General features: G+C 44.2%; 1 protein-coding gene across 3 annotated transcripts in view; it reads left to right on the top strand.

Annotated features, from left to right (window-relative positions):
• Positions 1 to 21,687, top strand: part of TANC2 (tetratricopeptide repeat, ankyrin repeat and coiled-coil containing 2) — a 518,532-nt gene that overhangs the window by 231,743 nt on the left and 265,102 nt on the right. The window lies entirely within an intron of this gene.

Below are 21,687 nucleotides of genomic sequence, written 5' to 3'. Positions count from 1 at the left end.
CACATATCAGTGTGTATATGCTGTAAAGCATGGTTGTTATACTCACTTTGGAACCTAAGGGGTTATTCCTCTGCATTGTGTAAAAATGTTTGATCCTGTCTCCTCTGATCCTCCCCTTCGACCACAGTCCCCAATTCATCTGCTGATAGGACAGAGCCTTGGGGGCAAGCTGCACATGCTCAGTTTGGTGTGTATTGCTAGAGAGGTTTTTTTTCTTAGGAGAGTGCATGTGATCAGTACAGGGCCAATCAGCGCTGTTCAGACAGAGGGATAGGGGTCCTGCAGCCTCATGGGACAATCAGGGGAGAATGAAAACTCCTACTACAAGCTTTAACCACTGCTCTGCTGGACACTGATAGAAGTCATCAGACTGCTCTAACTGCTGATGAAAAAAGGTATTTAGCAGTTTATAGTTGCTAAAATAATTGCATTTCCATGTTGTGTGTACTGTGGAAAACCAGATATAATGAATGCAGGGTCCTGAGTTTAGTAACACTTCACACCTGTATGAGTCAAAGACTCAGGACTTTGGAGTGCAACTTTGAATGGGTGCAACTTGGATGTGACTTGTTGTCCCTCTGCAAAGTCGGACCCACTGTTGCACCACTGTTGCATGTAAAACTTTCAGGTACGACTTTCATGCAACTCTTGAGGGTTAACATTAAAGTCTGTGGCCCTGAAGAACTACTTTGAAATCACTGCTACTTTAAGTCACACATATATGAATGGCTGTCATTGAAAAATGGGGTACAACTTTTCATGAGACTTTCATGTCTAAAGTTGCATGACAAGTTGCACAAGTTTGAATGGGGCGTAGATATAGAGTCTGCACATTCATATTTTATACACTGTATAATCTGCTGTCTATGTATATATGTGTGTGTGTATGCGTTTTCTGTTCACTTCAGTGAGGAGGTGTGTTTTTGGTGTTTTGGGGTTTTTTTTTACGCACAGAACATGCACTAAAAATGCAGCAAGCATGATTTTAAAAAACGCAACAGACCCTCAGCTGACCAGTGTGAAAAGTCCCAGAGGATTTAATGGTAATTTTTTTAAATGCTAAAACAGAAGAAAAACTGATCACTGCAAAAGCAGCTTTAACATCCCACTTGTGGAAGTAATTCGGTTCAGTTGGGATTTCATCTGTTGTTTTGTGGGGTAAATTGCTTTTCTACAATAATGTCACAGTCATATGGGAAAGAATAACAAAGAGTGTAAAACGGGAAGTAGTGGAATTGTGGGAGGGAGTAACAGACATGATTTTCAGCGCTGTTGGATGTTGCAATGTGTGAGACTTCAGAACGACCTCATTGTCTGATAATGTTCCACTCTGTTATCTAGGAGGTTATTATCTGGAACATTGGTAAACACAGTCATCAAGATAATGACTGCTTTTGGGGTTTGTGTATCCCTGTCTTTCTTTTTCACGAGTGGTATAGAAGAGATTACTTCCAAAGCCAGCTATACATGGATCCAAGTTATGCCCCGTACACACGATGAGAATATCGGACGAATGATCTACCGTTTTTTTTCGCCTGCTAGTCTCACATAGAAAGTGAAAAGGTTATTAAAGATACGAAAATTCTCCTATGAAAGAAAATAATTTCGAAAGTGATGTCATGTATTGCGTTGTATTTGTATTGTATTTTCAGACGACTACTGTACTGATTAGACAAAAATCGTACGATCTGGTATCGTACGAGAAACATTTTTGGGCTTGTCCCTTCGGATATTGTTGTACAAATTGTCGTGATCGGCTCTCAAAAGCTATGTATGAACGATCCGATTATCAGACGATCGGTTTCGGACGATTTTCTTATAGTGTGTACGGGGCATTACTCTGGTTAAGCAGAGACAAGATGAATTTCGATCCATGTATGGGCACTGTGGTTGTACAGAAGTCGATCTACCTATCAAAACCAAAATAAATCCATGCTAGGTCACCAAAAACAAAAGAATGTGTACATATATAAAGCAGCTACTATGCAATCATGAACATCTAGCAACTTCTGCAAATCTGACATTTCTGATTTTCCCCGATCGATCAGCGCTGCAGGTTATAGACTGCCATGCTGATCAGTGTATTCTGATGGTGGGGAAGTCTCCCCGCTGTCAGAATACGATAACTCAGTGGTGAGGATTCCCCTATCGAGTGTGTAGATGGGGGGGGGGGGTCGAGTCTGTTTTTTTGTTCAACACGGTGGTTGATCGACAAAAAGCAGAATCATCTATGGGTTGCTAGGAGCCGTATGGTAGATCCTATTTGTCCTGGACTGGATGAGAAAAAAAAAATCTGATGCTTGGCTCTTATGTCCATACCCATACCCACCAGCTTTCAATTGCACAGATGCAGTTTGTGTTAAAATCCACACAATTTATGTGTATTAAAGTAGAATTCCAGCTAAAACCTAAATAATCTCCCTCCTTCCTAACACTTTTCTGACTAACCTGCAGAAGAAGAATCTGTATACATACCTATTTTCAGGCCACTCCAGTCCAATCACGTGATCTCTCTTACATCGTCAGCACCAGCTGCAGGGGAGAAGAGACGAGCGCTCAACAACTGCTGGTAAAGCTTGCACAGTGGCGTCACCCATAGACTACTATTGCCTGTCTGATGTCAGCGCTCCCTCCTCTTCCCTGCAGCGGCTGCTGACTGACACAGGTGAACTGAATATTGTGACTGGACCACAGCGCCTGAAAATGGGTAAATACATACGTTCTCACACAAGTTAATCAAAGTAGGTGGTAGGGCTAGACAGGGAGGAAACGTTTTTAGGAATGGTTAGGCAAAGCGCAGAGTTCTACTTTAATGTGCCTATGACAAACTTCTGACACCCCGACTGGGTATCTTCACCAAGAAGCTGCTTCCCAAGCTCTAGAACACGAGGTAAGTGACTATAGCTTTAGTTACTCCAATGAACTAGACAACACCAGTTTTTGGAGTAAACAAGAACTGTGTTAATAGAGAAACACACTGAATTTATACAGAAAACCATCAGATAAAAGCTATTCCCACCTCAGACATGAGTTCTAGCATTGGGGTTTTCTGTTATTTAAAGGATTTTGATGAAAATGGATGAAAGTTGTTTAAATTCTGTAATTGTATGTCTCTTGTCTAATGTGACCAAACAGATGCATTAGTAAAAAGAAATACGCCTATCCTAAATATGCAACCTTGGCAAGATTCAGTGTCCATTTTTTCGCCCTGTGAGCCTTACTGCAGTTGTTTCAGTCTGCATGCCCCATTACCGATGTTATCAGGGTAAGCCTCTAAGCATCCTTTCTGGAAGCATAGTCCATGACAAAACTGCCTTGTTTATAGGACACAAGTGGTAAATGACACAAATCTTTGTGATGCCATCCGTGTCCAGTAATAATTATCACTGTTTCTGAGGGGAAAACATGAGCTATTCGTCAGGCTTTGGTCACTGACTGTATTATGTTTTGCTGGAATGAATGGTGAAATGACTATAAAAAACAGAGTACTGAGTGTGGAACATCCTGTCTTCCTGTTCAAAAATAACAACAGCAAAATAAAAATATCTCAAACACCAGCTTACCGTTCCCGGGAGTGTACAGATGTTAACATTACTTTTTTTACAGCTCATTCAGAAAAACGCAAGACAAGAAAAAGGTGTGTAAGAGATTTTAAAATAGTGTCTATTCATCTCTGTCATGGGGATGGCTCTCAGCTGAGCCCTGTCTGGACATTTGTGCATTTTGGTTCATTGGTCTGACAATGTCACCTTTTGTGTGACATTCTGGCTCAATAAAGGCCTTGTGTCTTTTTCAACGCATTCCCAAAGAGACCTAGCTTGGCCAGTATTTGCTCCAGTCAGCTGTCATGGTTTGTGGATGTCTCGGTTTCATTAGACCTTCTTTTATACTTTACAACTGGTAGACTTTTTCTTCTTTTGTTTTTTAAATATATCTATAATAGGGGATATATGCAGGCATAACTCATACCTCTGCAACACATTTGCTAAGTGAACAGTGATGATACTGATATACCTGTTCCAACTTTTTTATGGATGGCCTAAAAGAAAAAATAATGTTCCAGTAAGAATTGGGTTTTTGTGGGTTCCATATGCCATTTATGCATTATACACAATGCTTTTGCATACTTTAGCCCTAGTTCACACCATTGCGGACCATGTGGTCCATATTTGCTCGAGCACAGCAGCCCATCATTTGAATGGACTGTGGTGCCCATGTTTGCGCATAAAAAAAGGAGCATGCACTTTTTTGAAAACGCAGCTGTATAGGGAACTGAATGGTCTTTTTGACCATGTGGTTTCCCTGCATTTACCGCACCCTCAATTTAGAATGAATGGCACCACTGTGCGTCTTCTAAGAGCAGCACAATTTGGTTGCAGGTGGTTGTGGAAACCAATGCAATTCCCGCATCCACAACCAGAAAGCACAGTGTGAACCGAGCTTATGAGCCCTTATATACTTAAAAGATATAAAAACAATATTCTAGGAAAGGTAAGCAATGCTTTCATTGCCTTTAAAAAAGAAAGAATGTCATGTACATCTCCTCTATTTTCCTTCTCTTTTGCTTTTAAAAAGTTCTCAGTATAATTAGTACCAACGTTTGTAGTCACTAGTTCAGTACAGATTGCCACATTACTATATATGGTAATGGTATTTACTTTGGATGAACTGTGGTCATATCAAAATGTGTACAAGCTCTATCCAAGCTTTATGTTAATGGTAAAGCTTAATTTTTTTTTTTTATTAAAATAAACATGCCTGCAATGGTTCTGCACATAGCAGCCCCAATTATCCCCCATGCTCCCCCATCAGTGCTCCTGACTGCACCCCATATCCCCCACCGAGTGCCCCCATATCAAGCCGCTGCTATGGGGGCACTTGTGCGTGGTCGCTCCTGAGCCCTGCTTTCTGTGTCGTTAAGACACACAGAGTGGGGCTCTGATTGACAGCAATGGGAGCCAATGGCTCCCGCTGCTATATCTGAGCCCATGAGGAGCGAGAGAGCTTCCCATTTTGCTGGCTTGAGATACTTGTACTGCTTTCTTTTGGTTTTTGTGAAATATTCCTCCTCTGATGTCCACCCCCGCTGCTGTAATTGTTTGGTGTGGTAAGGGTTATTGAACTAAGGGAGTAACAGGCAGTTATCAAGGGTGCCTGATTATGCCTACTTTTTCCACCCAGCTCCTCCATTTATGGAAGCCATACTACAGCTTCTATGAATGAAACACAGGCTATGAATGAAGGGAGCAGACCTTTCAGTCATCTACCCATCCAGCATTCATAGATTGGGTTTCATTTTTAGTAGCTGTAGTACAGCTTCTCTGAATATTGGAAAGGGCAGGCATAGTCGGCCTTCTTGATGAAGGACTATCACAGCTACTTCAGTCCCTTTAAACCCTGCTGCTGTAATCTTCTTGTGTGTGGGCATTGGTGAAGGGCAATTTCATCTAAATCAGGACACAGCAGCACAAGGGACACATTACACTGATAAGTAATGTCCCTTATGCTTATTTTTTGTTTACTTTAAAGCATAGGCTTTAAATAGTTAAATACACAGTTGAAATACATATAATGGAGCTATTTTCACATCAGGATTTGTAATTTCTGAGAATTACACAGCATGGCCATGTTGAGGACCTCCCAGCTGCAGTAAACAATACAGCTTGGTCATCCTGCCCCCCATCCCTGTGATTGGACAAAGAAGGGATCGCCTTCTATCTTCTCTCCTTCAGCATGTTTCTTATTAGCACATGTGTGTGCAGCAGAATCTCATTGGCTCAGAGCACTGACTTCCTTCCCCAGTCTACCAAACAAGGGATTAAAGAAGCTTCCTTGAGTTCAATGTGAGTGCAAAGTTATTCTGCTCATGGATATGTAAAAATATTCCACTGTTGTTTTAAATTGAGGAGTAGTTGCAGCCTATAACTTGCAAAAAAAAAGCAGTCAGCCTTATATATCGCAGTGTATTGCATTAGAAATATCTGTATTAATCTAGAGCAGGCTTTTCGATTTCCAACTTCCATTTTTTTTTCTGTTGCATGAATGTCAGAATATGAATGTGCTATTGGGGAAATGCAGACAATTTTTAATGAAGATACTTTGTTAAATGAGGCAAATGTATTACAGATCAGATGTGATATCAGTCAAATAAAATCTGGTTGCTATGGGATGTGACTCATTACCGTTGCTCTTTGCACTGTTTTATTAAATAATCCTTATACTGAAGTCGTTGCTACAAAGATGACTCATATTTACATAGCAGTGATGAGTCTTTTCTTTCACACGTGCTAGCAGTCATTCTGTTGAAACAATATGCTTAGGAGAACATTCAAGAGAGGACCTGACTTGGCCTACTTAAGTGTATCTACTGAGCTCGTATTTCATAATTCCACTGTATTGGACACAGTATAAAGGACACCCCTAATAACAAACTGCAAACTTGATTTGCATGCTCGCGTTTTGTTTCTCGTCAGAGATTTGACCCTCCACAGCACTAATTGTCTCTTCCCTGGAGTAATTAGCAGAGAAGATTACTTTACACTGTGGATTCATTTTGCATGTAAGTCTACATTTCACGCCTGGCCTTCCCGCATCCTAATGACGTGATGCTGCTAGATTAACACTTGTGCAAATTTGTTTACTGGCTCACTGCACCCCTTGAGAGCTTTTCCTCTAGCAGAGCAAGGTCAGAGGGTCTGTGGAGTCTAATGGAGAATATACAGTAGAAGTTGTCAGTGCCTGAACTGGCTTTATAACCTGTGGTTGGTAAAGATATTATACCGAAGCATTATACACTAGAAGGGACCTGCAATCACAGGGAACCCACTTCTTTGTGCTACCAAGGGACATTATTTGTTTTGATTTCAATGTTTGTCATATCTGTCATTTGAATGTATCATGCTGAAGTGGTGGACATTGGTCTGCAGGGACATACAGGAGTTGGCAAAAAAATTTGAAACACTACAGGATTTGCAGGACTTGCTTTAAAAAAGACAAAACAAAACAAAAAAACATGCCAGTCAGTAGTTTTGGCTGAACACAGATCCTTCCCTCTGACAGACAGCATGTTAACCCAAGGTGTTGGCTGCGCTTGTGTGTTGCCATCTGGAGAGAGCCTTGAGATCCTGTCATGTATTACACAGCTTTTCTTTAGTGGCTTAAAGCCAGACTCCAAGCTCATGTGTGCCTACCTCCAATTGCATCAGTGAGTTTCTGAGGGACAGCATTGGCGATCGAGTGAGTTTAATTGCCAAAGCTGTTATTTTATTTTGCTTATTTTGCCACTGCTTGTAACATATCTTTGACTAAGCTGAAGTTGGACTGTATATTATATTTTAGCCAAAGAAAAATGTATTCTACAGTATATTGCAGCTTACTAGTCTGTAGATGTGGCAGTTGCATGCATTTTCACCAATTTCACCTGCTGATCCTGCCAGTAACACATTTTCTGTCTTAGGATGACAGTGCTCATCACTGTACTTTATTTATGGAGGAATTGCATTGTCATCCTTGAGACAGAGTGTATGTTAGGACAAAAAATGGCCACTGCCCCAGTCTATAACTGGCCTTCACAGCACGGAGCACATGGAATGGCGACGCGTGTCAAACACGAAAAAAGAAAAATTCCCAGCTCTAACTTGCCAGCCAGCCTGCATACAAACTGAATTAGCCTGTCTAACAGTATGCGTTAAAAACAGGGGTTTAGTTAGCACAACTTTTGCAAATACATGCGTAAACTACAGAGCCTCGTCACGGCACCCCAGTATTCTGTAGTTCCTAACTCTTCAATTTTAAGAGCCCCCATTGTAGAGGCACATGTATTTAATGGATAGACCAAGGGCAGATGGACCTGAGGGAGCCCACTCCTCCTTAAAGGTACAAGAGTGCACTGGACACCCTGCATGTAACACAATGGCAACTAAGGTTGCCAGTGTGCTCCCTCCACCAACAATTCAACAGTACAAAAAATGGCCACTGCCCCAGTCTATAACTGGTCTTCACAGCAAGGAGCACATGGAAGGGCTACACATGTCAAACAACAAAAAAGACTAATTCCCAGCTCTAACATGCCAGCCAACCTGCAAACAAACCGAATTAACATAACAGTATGTGTTAAAAACAGGAGTTTAGTTAGCACACATTTGCAAATACATTCCTAAGCTACAGAGCCTTGTCATGGCACCCCAGTATGGCTGGCAGGCAAGTTAGAGCTGGTAATTTTTCTTTTTTGTTGTTTGACAGAGTGTATGTTAGGACCACAGTTCACCTCCACCTCTCATCTCTATAGTATAGGGGGAGGTGTTCTCTGGTTTACAGAGGATTCCTAGGAAGGCTGAGAATAAAGTTTGAGGTTTCAGTTCAGTCTGCAGGAAGGTACATGCACATTAGACTCATGACAAGATCAAATGTTTTTTTCTGTACTTGTCGAAAATATGCATAGACTGAAAAAATGAAACTAATACAGTCACTGCAAGTACTGGCATGCTGCATTAGACTGTAACTTTGCTCGAGATTAATTATGCTTTAAGTGATGGAGTGGCAAAGCAGGTATAATATATACAAGTTAGGTTGGGGTTTAAGTCTGCTTTCAGTAAATTAAAATCTACTTTCTGTCCAGGTTTATAATCTAGGTTAAAAGCCCACTGCTTTTTTATTTGTGATTCACTGTCAAGGTCCTACCTTTTCCCTGAGGTTTTGTTACTCCATGTGCTGGCGTCCATCTTGGATTCTGCTGTGCATGGTGGGAATCCTTTTATGCCTTCAGGTCTCTGAGGTCCATCCCCCAGAGGGGTGTGGCTGATGACATATAAGCCTGTGGCCCACACATGCTCTTTGCACTTGTGTCTTGTGTCTTTGTCTTCCTACAGCTCTGTGTATACGCTCGTGATTCTTCTGGTATTCTGACTCGGCTTTAAGACCATTCTCTGTGGTTTCCTTCGATCTGACCTTCCGTTGCTGAACCCGGCCCGTGACCTGTGATTCTCTGTCTACTGTTCTGTACCGTTTTGTCCCGTTGTTGTCGACCCAGCTTGCCTGACTATGCTATTGTCATTCTCACTAGCTACACGCCATTGGCGGCGGCCATTACCGCAGCCGGGGTGTCTCGGGGGCCGCGACCTGGTACCTGGCTGCGTCAAGTCCATCCCCACCATCAGGGGCCCTGGTGAAGGGCAGCCTGGGACTTAGACTCCGCGCCCTGAGGGACTTCGGTCTGTTGGTGGTGGTTGTCGTCAGCCAGTGCGTTACCCTGCCACTAGGCCTACCTGTCCGTTCCACAGCCCTGCCCTGACATTACACAAGTGCCATGAATCCTGACGGTGCAGGTACGCCTTCGCTTCCAATGTTGGTCGCCAGACTGGATCAACAGGATCTCCTCTTGGATCAGTTTGCTCAGGCGTTGCAAACCCTGCTTGCACGCACCGTGCACCTTACTCCTGGTGTTATTAGGCCGGTTGTCACTCTGGTGGTCGCTCCCGCTGCTGTTCCGCTGGTTGCGCCTACCGCCGCGGCTGCTGCGGCACCCGTGGCGCCCAGAGGTATGACTGGTTCAGCCCCTCTTCCACAGCGCTTTGGGGGTGAGCCGAGTCAGTGTCGTGGGTTCCTCAACCAGGTGGGGATTTACTTTGAATTAATACCCCACATTTTTCCGACTGAGAGGTCAAAGGTGGGTTTCCTAATATCGCTACTCTCAGACAAGGCCTTGGCCTGGGCGAATCCCTTATGGGAGAGGAATGACCCAGTGATTCACGAGTTTTCCGGTTTTGTTGATGCCTTCCGTAGGGTATTCGACGTACCGGCTCGCTCCGCCTCGGCTGCCAAGCTGCTCATGTCTATGCATCAGGGTTCACGGACCGTTGCCGAGTACGCCATAGAGTTTCGTACCCTGGCAGCAGAGGTGGGTTTGAACAATGAGGCTCTGGTGGCTGCGTTTTCTCAGGGTCTTTCTGATGCATTGAAGGATGAGATCGCAGCCAAGGAATTGCCTGTGGAGCTGGAGGCACTAATTTCCTTCCTGATCCTGATTGATACCAGGCTCAGGGAGAGGCCTTCACTCAAGGAACGCCTGCGGAGGCCTTCCAATCGACTGGCACCTGCGTTTTCTGTCCCACCCGTTCCTCCCTCTCCTCCCACGCCTCCTGGGGATAGATTGTCTGATGGTGAGCCCATGCAGCTGGGGTTTGCTCGCCTTTCCGAGGGAGAGCGGGCCGCTCGGCGTCGGGAGGGTCGCTGCCTGTACTGTGGTCTTGGTGGGCACTTTCGGCAGTCCTGTCCGGTCCGTCCGGGAAACGCTCGCACCTGAGATCCTGTCGGGGACAGATCTTGGGTGGAGTCTCCTCGTCCCCGGCGTTCCGCAGAGATAAGCCAGTGATCACCGTTGTCCTCTCTTGGGCGGAGGGCTCGGTGACGGCCCAGGCGTTGGTAAATTCTGGGGCCGGCGGGTTGTTTATGGACAGCTCGTTTGCTGCCCAACACTCCATTCCCCTGCAGGCTCGAGTTACCCCATTGGTTCTCGAGGCGATAGATGGCAGGCCCCTGCAACCACCGCAGGTTACTCACGAGACTATGCCAGTTGAAGTAGCTATTGGGGCTGTTCACAGGGAGTTGGCCTGTTTCCAGGTGATTTCTTCCCCTCACTATTTGGTGGTTTTGGGGTATCCCTGGCTCCAGATGCACAATCCAACCTTCAATTGGCAAACAGCTGAGATTCTCTCGTGGTCTCCACAGTGTGGGGCCGGGTGCATCCGTGGGCCGGTTAAGGTGTTGTGTGCCTCCTCGGACTCTGCGTTGCCCACCGACTATGGGGAGTACCAGGACGTGTTTGATAAGGTACACGCTGGTGCCTTACCTGCTCATCGTCCTTACGACTGCGCCATATCCTTGCAACCCGGTGCCACTCCTCCGCGTGGCAGGGTGTATCCTCTCTCGGTTGCGGAGAATAAGGCCATGGAGGAGTACGTTGCGGATGCGCTTTCCCGGGGGCACATTCGTAAGTCTACTTCCCCAGCAGGAGCGGGCTTTTTCTTTGTTAAGAAGAAGGGTGGTGAATTGAGGCCTTGCATCGATTATAGGGGTCTTAATCGAATCACCACTAAGAATGCCTACCCGATTCCCTTGATTACTGAGTTGTTCGACCGCCTTAAGGGGGCAACAGTCTTTACCAAACTTGACCTTAGGGCGGCGTACAACCTTGTACGGATCAAACAGGGGGATGAGTGGAAAACCGCGTTTAACACCAGAACCGGTCACTACGAATACCTGGTGATGCCCTTCGGGTTGTGTAACGCGCCCGCAGTTTTTCAGGAATTCATAAATGATGTCCTGCGTGACTTGTTGCAGCAGTGCGTTGTGGTTTACCTGGATGACATCCTGGTTTACTCTGCCTCCATGGAGTCCCATATCCAGGATGTCAAGCAGGTGCTGCAACGATTACGTGAGAACAAACTTTTTTGTAAACTTGAGAAGTGCGAATTCCATCGATCCCAAGTTGCCTTTTTAGGCTACATCATTTCTGCGAAGGGATTCTCCATGGACCCTCAGAAGGTTTCGGCGGTTCTGCAGTGGCCTCGTCCCAATGGTCTTCGGCCCATTCAGTGCTTTTTGGGTTTTGCCAACTACTATCGGAAGTTCATCAGGAACTTCTCCACGCTGGCAAAGCCTCTCTCAGACCTAACCAAAAAGGGCAGTAATCCTCACGAGTGGCCATCCGAGGCCATCGTAGCTTTCGAGGCTCTGAAATCCGCCTTCGCTTCGGCTCCGATACTGTCTCATCCCAATCCTGGATTGCCCTTCGTCCTTGAGGTTGATGCATCCGAGACGTGAGTAGGCGCTCTCCTGTCTCAACGTCGGTCGCCCGATGGACCCCTACTTCCCTGTGGGTTCTACTCCAGGAAGCTTTCCTCTGCAGAGTGCAACTACCAGATTGGAGATAGGGAGTTGTTGGCAATCATTCTGGCTCTCAAGGAATGGAGGCACCTGCTCGAGGGCTCCGCGGTTCCAGTCCTCATTCTTACCGATCATAAGAACCTGACTTATCTTTCGGAGGCCAAAAGATTGACACCCCGTCAGGCCAGATGGGCCTTGTTCTTGTCGCGGTTCAACTATGTAGTCTCCTATTTGCCGGGTTCCAAGAATGTCAGGGCTGATGCATTATCGCGGAAATACTCTGAGTTGTCCAGGGAGGACTCTGAGCCAACCTCGGTCATACCTCCGGATCAGATCCTGGCTGCCATTCGCACCAGTCTGACTTCTCCCCTTGGGGAGCAGATTTTGGCGGCTCAAACTGACGCTCCTCCCGAGAGACCGGAGGGTAGATGTTTTGTACCCGAGGGGTCACGCACCCGTCTGCTGCGTACCTACCATAACTCCAAAACTGCCGGGCATCCGGGGAGGAACCAGTTGTCTTGGGTCATCTCTCGGTTGTTCTGGTGGCCAACTCTCCGTGCCGACATCGCCTCTTATGTAGCGGCATGTTCGATCTGTGCCCAGAATAAATCTCCACGGCATCTTCCAATGGGTCTTCTGCAACCCATTCCCAATGGGGAGCGTCCTTGGTCACACCTAGGCATGGACTTTATTGTAGACCTCCCTGTGTCTCGGGGTCATACGGTCATCCTCATGGTCGTCAATCGTTTTTCCAAAATGTGCCATTGTATTCCACTCAGGAAATTACCAACAGCGCAAGAACTGGCCACGGTCTTTTCCAGGGAGATTTTTCGCCTGCATGGGTTGCCCAAGGTGATTGTCTCGGACCGCGGGAGTCAGTTCGTGTCCAGATTCTGGCGCGCCTTCTGCTCCCAGTTGGGTATTAGTCTCTCCTTTTCTTCAGCCTACCACCCGCAGTCCAATGGGGCTGCGGAGCGTTCCAATCAGGCCTTAGAACAATTCCTTCGGTGTTATATCTTGGACCATCAGGACGATTGGGCCGATCTCCTGCTTTGGGCAGAGTTTGCCAGGAACTCAGCGGTCAACTCCTCCTCCGGGATGTCTCCCTTCATGGCCAACTATGGGTACCAACCCGCGGTATTACCTGAGAGGTTCTCACCACAGGACATTCCGGCTGTGGAGAACCATCTTGCTGCCCTGCGTTCTTCATGGGGGCAGATCCAGAGGGCTTTGAAGGACTCGGCTCAGCGTCAGAAGTTCCAGGCTGATCGCAGACGGTTGCCCGCTCCTTCATACCAGGTCGGCGATCGGGTGTGGTTGTCTACTCGTAACCTCAATCTTTGGGTACCCACACCCAAACTAGCTCCCCGTTTTGTCGGTCCTTTTCGCATTCTCCGCAAGGTGAATCCGGTGGCCTATGCCCTTGCCCTTCCACCTGGGATGCGGATCTCCAATATCTTTCATGTATCACTGTTGAAACCTCTGATCTGCAATCGCTTCACTACCTCTCTGCCTCGGCCCCGTCCCATTCGGGTTGACTCTCATGAGGAGTATGAGGTGAGCCGGATCCTGGACTCTCGATTGGTGCGCGGCCGGTTACAGTTCCTGGTTCATTGGCGCGGTTATGGTCCCGAGAAGCATTCCTGGGTTCCCTCCGCGGATGTCCATGCTCCTGCCCTCCTCCACGCTTTTCATACCCGCTTTCCTCAGAAACCTTTTGTTGAGCCGCGGAGGGGGAGGGGCCCTTGAGGAGGAGGTACTGTCAAGGTCCTACCTTTTCCCTGAGGTTTTGTTACTTCATGTGCTGGCGTCCATCTTGGATTCTGCTGTGCATGGTGGGAATCCTTTTATGCCTTCAGGTCTCTGAGGTCCATCCCCCAGAGGGATGTGGCTGATGACATATAAGCCTGTGGCCCGCACATGCTCTTTGCACTTGTGTCTTGTGTCTTTGTCTTCCTACAGCTCTGTGTATACGCTCGTGACTCTTCTGGTATTCTGACTCGGCTTGTGATTAAGACCATTCTCTGTGTTTTCCTTCGATCTGACCTTCCGTTGCTGAACCCGGTCCGTGACCTGTGATTCTCTGTCTACTGTTCTGTACCGTTTTGTCCCGTTGTTGTCGACCCAGCTTGCCTGACTACGCTATTGTCATTCTCACTAGCTACACGCCATTGGCGGCGGCCATTACCGCAGCCGGGGTGTCTCGGGGGCCGCGACCTGGTACCTGGCTGCGTCAAGTCCATCCCCACCATCAGGGGCCCTGGTGAAGGGCAGCCTGGGACTTAGACTCCGCGCCCTGAGGGACTTCGGTCTGTTGGTGGTGGTTGTCGTCAGCCAGTGCGTTACCCTGTTACTAGGCCTACCTGTCCGTTCCACAGCCCTGCCCTGACATTCACTAGGGAAAACCTGAGTCCACCATTCAAAGATTGTTCTGGATGTACAGGTGGGGAGAGTCAAACTGACCAACTGCAGGCCAGCAATATGACATATCTGTGGGTTGCAGAAAACACCCAATCTGAGTGTTCTTGGGGGAACTGGCAAACTACTAAGCAGAATTTCTGGAGCCATTGTCTATCAATTTCTCTAACATAGGGCTGCCACTAATAATGGTTGTATGCCCAGCAAACAGTTATGCTGCATATCATGCCTTCCCTAAATTTGAAAAATAAAATTCTAATCCAATCAACACAGTTGATCAGAAACCCCTGTTTTGGTTTGCTTATTGGATTTGGTTTGCTTACAAAGTTGGTTAAGTATCTTATCTACTCTGAACTTGTTCCTGGCCATTGTGACAGTAGGATTTAGATTTCTAGGGAGGCACACTACACTTTGACACAAGGTGAAAGGTCTTTGGTAGTCCAAGTTAAAGAATTCTTGTGTGTGTATAGCAAACAAAGATATTTAAAGATAATCCTTGTAGTTAGAAATTTGACCAAGTAAAAAAGTGATGAGTTGCACAGATAAAGCTGATGTCATCACACTTTGTTACTGAGATTTATTATTGCCTTTGTAACTGTGAAATAAATATAACATATCAAAATAAGATATACTTTATCCATAGTTTGGATTCTGGGTTTGTTTTCTTTTACATTCTAAGCAACAAATTTGAGGCCTCATTCACATCAGGCAGCAAAAACAGGTGGTTTGGGTGCATTTGTTGCCACAACCTGACCACCTGGCAATATTTTTCGTTAATTTTAAAGTCGTTAGTTTACATCTAATCTCTAATATATAAAGTGCTGCGTAAATTGACGGTGCTATATAAGAACCTGAAATAAATAAATGTTTGAAGAGTGTTGCTTGATATGATATGAACACATCTGAAACGTAGTAATTCTATCGGCGCGTTAAAGGCAGCTTTAAAAGTCCACACTTTTATGTGAACTTTGACTTGGCATGTATGTATTTCAAATGCTCCTCTGCACCAAAAGGTGAATTATAACTTAAGTTTAAGTATAACTAAAGGCAAAACCTTTGTTTTGTTTTGAATAGAGTGGAGAGGGATTAGTACACCTATTAGGTTTTTATTGTTGCCTATGTCCCCTATAGGGACATTCACCCTCTCTATTTGTCCTGTTTACCATCATCATTAAAAGTGAAAGTAAAAGAAAATCTAAAGGGAAAATGTTGTTGTCAATCCTGAAATGCATTAGCTGTATTCATTTTTTTAGACTTTTTTTCCCCCTTTAATTTCACCTGGTGATCCAGCCAGTGACAAAATTCCTGTCTAAGGGTGTCTCCACTATATAAAGGAACAACTATATGGAGGGTTTTAAGTATTTATTTTAAAGGAATCCTGTCCTTTGCCCATTGGAGGGCCACATAACAATGTTGCTGTATTGCAGCCTGCAGTTACTTGCCATCAGCTCATACCCCACTACTCCATTAACACCCTAAAAACCCACCCAAAATCACTTTGTGAGTTTTAGATTGAGTCTTATTCAGATATTACATAGTGATAAGAATCTTCCCCCTGAGCCCCCATAAACTTGCATAGGGCCATATTCCAAGTGTCTCCAGGCTTGAAGAGGTATTGTGAGGCTTACATAATTAGCGACTTCTACATTTTTGCTTGCTCTTCTATATTTTCTTGATTGTCTTCTATAAGTAGGCTTTCCCTTTGGTGTCTATCCAGATATCAGACAGAACCCTCCAGATCTGTAACCTAATTGACAAGTTAATGACAGATAGTGAATATTTGTAATCACTTTAAGCTGATTGATTCTGTTATCTTGAAAGAGTGGAGTAATAGAGCACTATTACCATGCAACTCTACTATGCAGAAAGCACAGCTTGTAAATGCAATAAGCAAAAATGGCTGCCAAAATAAAAGCATATAATTCGATACTATAAAATTGTTTATACAAAATTAGCACATTTTGTATGATTTTGCGTAAAACATGACATCTGTCTGTTACCATTTAGTGTTTGCCATGCCTTGGCAGTTCTATATTTCTACTGAAGCACAATGTAAATGTTCTTCTGTGAAGTTTTTTTTCCCTAAGCCAACCTGGTTGCCCCCAATGTGATGAGCTGGTAAGGTTATGATAACACTTGGGCTGTGAGATTTTATGGAAATATCTCTTTAAATAGCAGCGATTAGAACAATGTGTTCCTATTATTGTCTGACTCATGGAACATGTCACTGCCACTAGAACACTTTTTTATGTAAATGTTTTAAAGGAATAATCTTTTCTAACTGAAATGGGGACATTTTAATTGTATGGTTGCCAGCAGTGACACTGACATTCATTGGAAGGATCAGAGTTTACCAGATGGATATTGGTAACTGTCAACATAAAAGAGAAGCATGCAAGCTTATATTTACCTTCTCCTCACTCCCCTGCCGACCTCTTTGGCTGCTGGAAGTGAAGCCTGTATAAGCTCTAAGTTGTAATTGGAACTTATCAGGGGCTAGGCACTCTCTTCTCACCCTCTAAGTGTTGCCCAAATGCTGTCACAAAGAAGGCACGAAAGTGAGCCATATTTTCTCCATTTACCCTTAAAGGGTAACTCCACTTTTGTGGGGAAAAAATATAGCATATACAATTGCGACACAATTCCTATTGCAATTGAATGCTATTATAAACTACCTTTCCTTTTCAATCTGCCTCACTGTAATTTTCTGTCAAATGCAATAAAGGTACAGAGGTGATGGGGAAGATCAGAAATATATTCTTAAATGTTAGCACTAATGAAGTTGATTTACAAAGGATAAGCAGGTAAGTTGATTTGATCCAGATTGATGTACAGGAATAGGTATGTATGTGTATACTACCCAAAGACCAGTTCACTCCCTATGTGCTTCAGCTTCCCAACAGTCTTGCATGTGCCAGTTCAGAAATCAATTCACTCATCCCCACTCCAAATCTGCAGTTTGAGTAACAGATGTAAGCAACCCAATAACTATCACTTTGAGATGCATGAATAAGACATGATTATTTTTAATTTCCTGCATTTTAGTTAAAATAGCAAAAATCTCACTGCTGTCTAAAGTACACCTTTCAGCAGTCTCACGTTATTAGTAACTTGAAAAAAGTTTGATCTGTGAACGTAGGTGGTGATGAAACACACGGGGAGATTTACTAAAACTGGTGCACAATAGCCAGTTCAAATCAATTACAGGGTGACAGACGCTGGAACTGTAGGGATATAACAGCACATCCAAGCGGTTACATACGTACGAGGAAAGATGACTGGTTATATTCGTATAGCAGTGGAATCTATCGGCTTGTCATTGATTTGCACATGCTGCTGGCCACAGCTGTAAGCAAACACCTGTGACTCCTGGGCACAGAAATACGCTCCTTCTTGATGGTTGACGGCTCTTTGCACCCATGTCCATGATCCCTAAGCCTGTTTACACACCATCTTCAGGTTTTATAAGATCAGTGTTTACAGCAAAATCTTACAAACCATTTTCAAAGCTTTTACCTGCTTCAAGCAGTTTGCCAAAGCTTTTAAATGTGTTTAAACACAAATGTTTATTCAAAAAGGAGAAAAACATGTTGCTGTAACTGCTTGAAAAGTGTTAGCTTGAGTTCGACTTCAATTTGATAAAGTGCATCCAAATTTGCTAGTGCTCCCAACACTACCATCTCCACAAAGTGGTGACACTCTTAGACAGGAAGTTTGTCACTGGCCGGATCACCAGGTGAAATTAAAGGGGGAAAAAAAGTCTAAAAAAAATGAATGCAGCCATTGCATTTCAGGGTTGACAACAACATTTGGAGAGCTAACTGGCTCAGGTTAGGCTGCTCACAACAGACAGTGTGGGTACCCAGCCGGTTACCAAAAGAAGTCATGCACTAATAAAAGGAGCTCCAGATCAAATTATTTTATTCCAAATTTTTTCTAAAATTAAAATTACAATGTGTTTCAATGGCAATAAGAAAATCTCCCTTCATCAGGGCTTCAGTTAAAATAAGACTTATGAATAGACCTAAAATAGGGCTATCTGTGTAGGGAAGCTAATTGCTGGACTTCGAGAGCTACTAGCCAGCAGCATCTGTATAAGCAGTCAAGATAAGAACAGTGTTTTCAGTTCTGAAATGAAATGTTTTAAAGTGTTGGTAGTTTTTAAAGTATAACTAAAATTATATTAAAAACTTGAAATTCCCACACCTGTCATATCTACATTACCAATATATGCATAAATACAGACTTCAGATAATATATGTGTAGGGTTTCAGCTATATATTTCCTGGCAGCTGGTTAGTTTCAGAGTACTGCACATGTGCTGGTTATCCTTCTACAGCTGTACAAGCTGCCAGCTTATGTACGGACCTGCAAGTATACAGATTGTGTAGTATTAAGCAGCTCAACTGCTACTAGAGAATAAACGACTGTAATAAAACCCTACAATTGCCAAAGGTGCTACAACCACCAGTATGACCAATTTGTGTACTGTATTTATGCATATCAAGGTGATGGAACAGAGTTGGTGAGAAAACAAGTGGTGGCTTCTTAAGCCCCGTACACATGTGCTGAATATCTTCTGGTGTACACCCGCCTGTCCGACAGAAGCCAGCTGGCTTCTATCAAAGGGACATGTTGGAAAACCAGCATCTGATCAGTGCTGGCAGCCAATGGGTGGGGGGGGAGGATTGCTGTACTAACCTTGCTGAGTTGAACGAAAAATAACTGATAGTATGTACCCAGCATTACACAATTGTAATTTATTTATTTCAGGTACTTACATAGCGCCGTAATTTACGAAGCACTTTACATATATATTGTACATTCACATCAGTCCCTAACCCTCAAGGAGTGTACAATCTAAGGTCCCTAACTCACATTTACATACATACACATACTAGGGCCAATTTAGACAGGAGCCAATTAACCTCCCGGCATGTCTTTGGGGTGTGGAAGGGAGGTGGTGCCGTGGTTGGGATTCAAACCAGGACCCTAGTACTGCCAGGCGGAAGTGCTAACCATTTAGCCACTGTCCTGCCCATATTGTTCATCTTCACACTAACTCTCTTATTCACTCAACACATTGTTAAAGAAGGAGTAAACTCCCACTGGACTCTTGAACCTACAGGAAAGTTTATAATAAACCTTACCCTATAAATCTTATAATAAAGCTTATGTTGTAGGTAAAAGGAATATCTCCTAAACATGCACCGTTTGGGAGATATTTAGTGTCCTTGCAGCCAGGGAAGTAACGTCATACCTGTGCCATTCCCCCAAAGCTCTGTGCCGCTCTCGGGACTCCCGCGCACATATGCGGGAGTGATGTCAGTCTTACTACCACTTTAATACACCTTGTCCACATTCAGTAAAACGAGGGTTGCCTTGATCAGCCATAGTGTGGTGTGTCGAAGAGCCATATTTACATTTTACAAGTCACAAATTAAACATGCCTTTTGCAAAGCCACATTTATTTTGGAATAATTGGTCATTTGTGCCTGGAGAACATTTCCAGCACTGGTTGATCAGCCACTGAGCTCCTCTTGTAAAAGCATTAGCATGGCTAGAGTGCATCATCCGAGTACTTATCCAGTTGTGTGCCAGTTTGCTGCTGCTGATGTGACAATCTGTGTGTGAATAATCACCTTGTACAGGGCACAGCTGTCTCTCCAACTGGTGCTTTCCTAGTCTTCTGACAGGCTGGTTGGATTACCATCTTGGGTCCTGCAGCAGCCAGCTGGAAATTTTTTTTTTTCTTGCAAAATCCCATGCAATCTTAGCTCCGTCTTTAACAATTCATAATTCTTTGTCATGTAACTCTTCTGCTGTTCAACTCTAGCTAGACAATGTATTCACACATATTGTGTGACTACCAGAATTAACCAAAAAGATGAATGTCACTTCACTCTCAATCAACACTGACTATTTTTAATCCTTCTGCTTTTAGCATTAGTAAGTAGATAGGAAAGTATATCATATTTACTTGTGTTAAACTGTTTTTACATGTCTTCAGTTGCTTCCTGGTTTCGATGCCTAGGCAAATGATGTCATACATCCCAGGAGTCTTCAGGAGGGAAGGAGGGGTTTTCTCAGCTAAGCACACCCTTCTGCCTGCATCCCTGAGCTAAGGGCAGATGGATTCCAGGAAGTTAATACTACATGAATCGCCTTCCCTTACTCAAGGTGGCCACAGCCAGAAATGCTTCAAAGTAATTTCTCAGTAAAATAAAGCATGGAGACATAGATGGATGGGAGCGTTTGCTTTGAATATTAAATATGAATGAAATAGCATTTTTGGTTTGTGGTGCTCGTGTAGTTCATCATCGTGTTCATGTAGTTCCTTTCATCCTTTATTTTTTGTTATCCCATGCTTTTGTTTTAATGCGTATGAATTGTATATTTAAAACTCTGTGTTTGTGAATATTGAGGTTACAGTGTGGGTTAGAGTAGTGGCTTAGTTAGGACTTGTCACTAGCAGCTTTGTGCCAAAAATCAGCAGCACCTAGAGCAACATTTCTCAAACTTTTCCCCCAGAGAAATCCCTGCTAAAACCAATTCATCAGAGGTTAGTGGGAAGAACACCCCCTTTTACAGTGGTGATCAGAACACCCCCCTTACAGACAGTACAAAAGATCATTGGTGTAATGCTGTGCCAAGTGGCACTGGCTTTAAAACTTTAGAGGCACCATCATATGGGAGGTCAGGCAGCAACAACTGAAGGAACCCCTGGAGGAACTGTAGGATTCCAAGGAACCTTGCTTGACAATGGCGGACCTAGAGGATTGCTAGAAAAGTGTGTTGAATCCAGTGGCTCAGTACAAGACTGCTCAGCAATGTGTCTGCTATACACTGCAGCCCTATAACAAGCATGAACACTGCAGTCTGCAGTTGAAGTCTTCATTCATTGCTATTGTTCACCACTATGGACCCCTCTTTGAGCATCAGTATGCTTGCCATCTGCAGCTTGATGTCTGGGTGTATGTGTATTGAACAGAGATGGAATTTTTCCCTTTTTAATTGTTGCCTTTATCTTTTGTGATCATGTTTTGCTCTTGCTGTAAATCCTGATTTATCTTTGAATTCCAGTTTTCACTCCAGTCTTCATTAGTTTCTACCGTTAATAAATGCTATGAGGGTGACAAGAGTTGTAATTGCGCTTTTCGTCTCCGGGTTATTAAAATATTGTATCTGTTTTGCTTTGATTAATTGGCTGTATCCCTTGTGGGGAAGAGACTGCTCAGTGTGCCATTAATTGCTCAAAGAAAAATATTTACTACAGAAAGCGCTGGGTTTCATCAAGCCAGACATTAGTATTCCTGTGCTGTCCCCACTGCTGCCTGTACAGAGAAGTTTTTCCTTATCTGCACTTTCAGGTCTTCATCCTCCCTC

Source organism: Staurois parvus, unplaced genomic scaffold (genome assembly GCF_062004578.1).
Source record: "Staurois parvus isolate SC_StPar_1 unplaced genomic scaffold, SC_StPar_1.0 ptg000151l, whole genome shotgun sequence".
Lineage (NCBI taxonomy): Eukaryota > Metazoa > Chordata > Amphibia > Anura > Ranidae > Staurois > Staurois parvus.
Note: the sequence above shows the minus strand (reverse complement) of the source record. Positions and strands in the feature narration are given on the sequence as shown.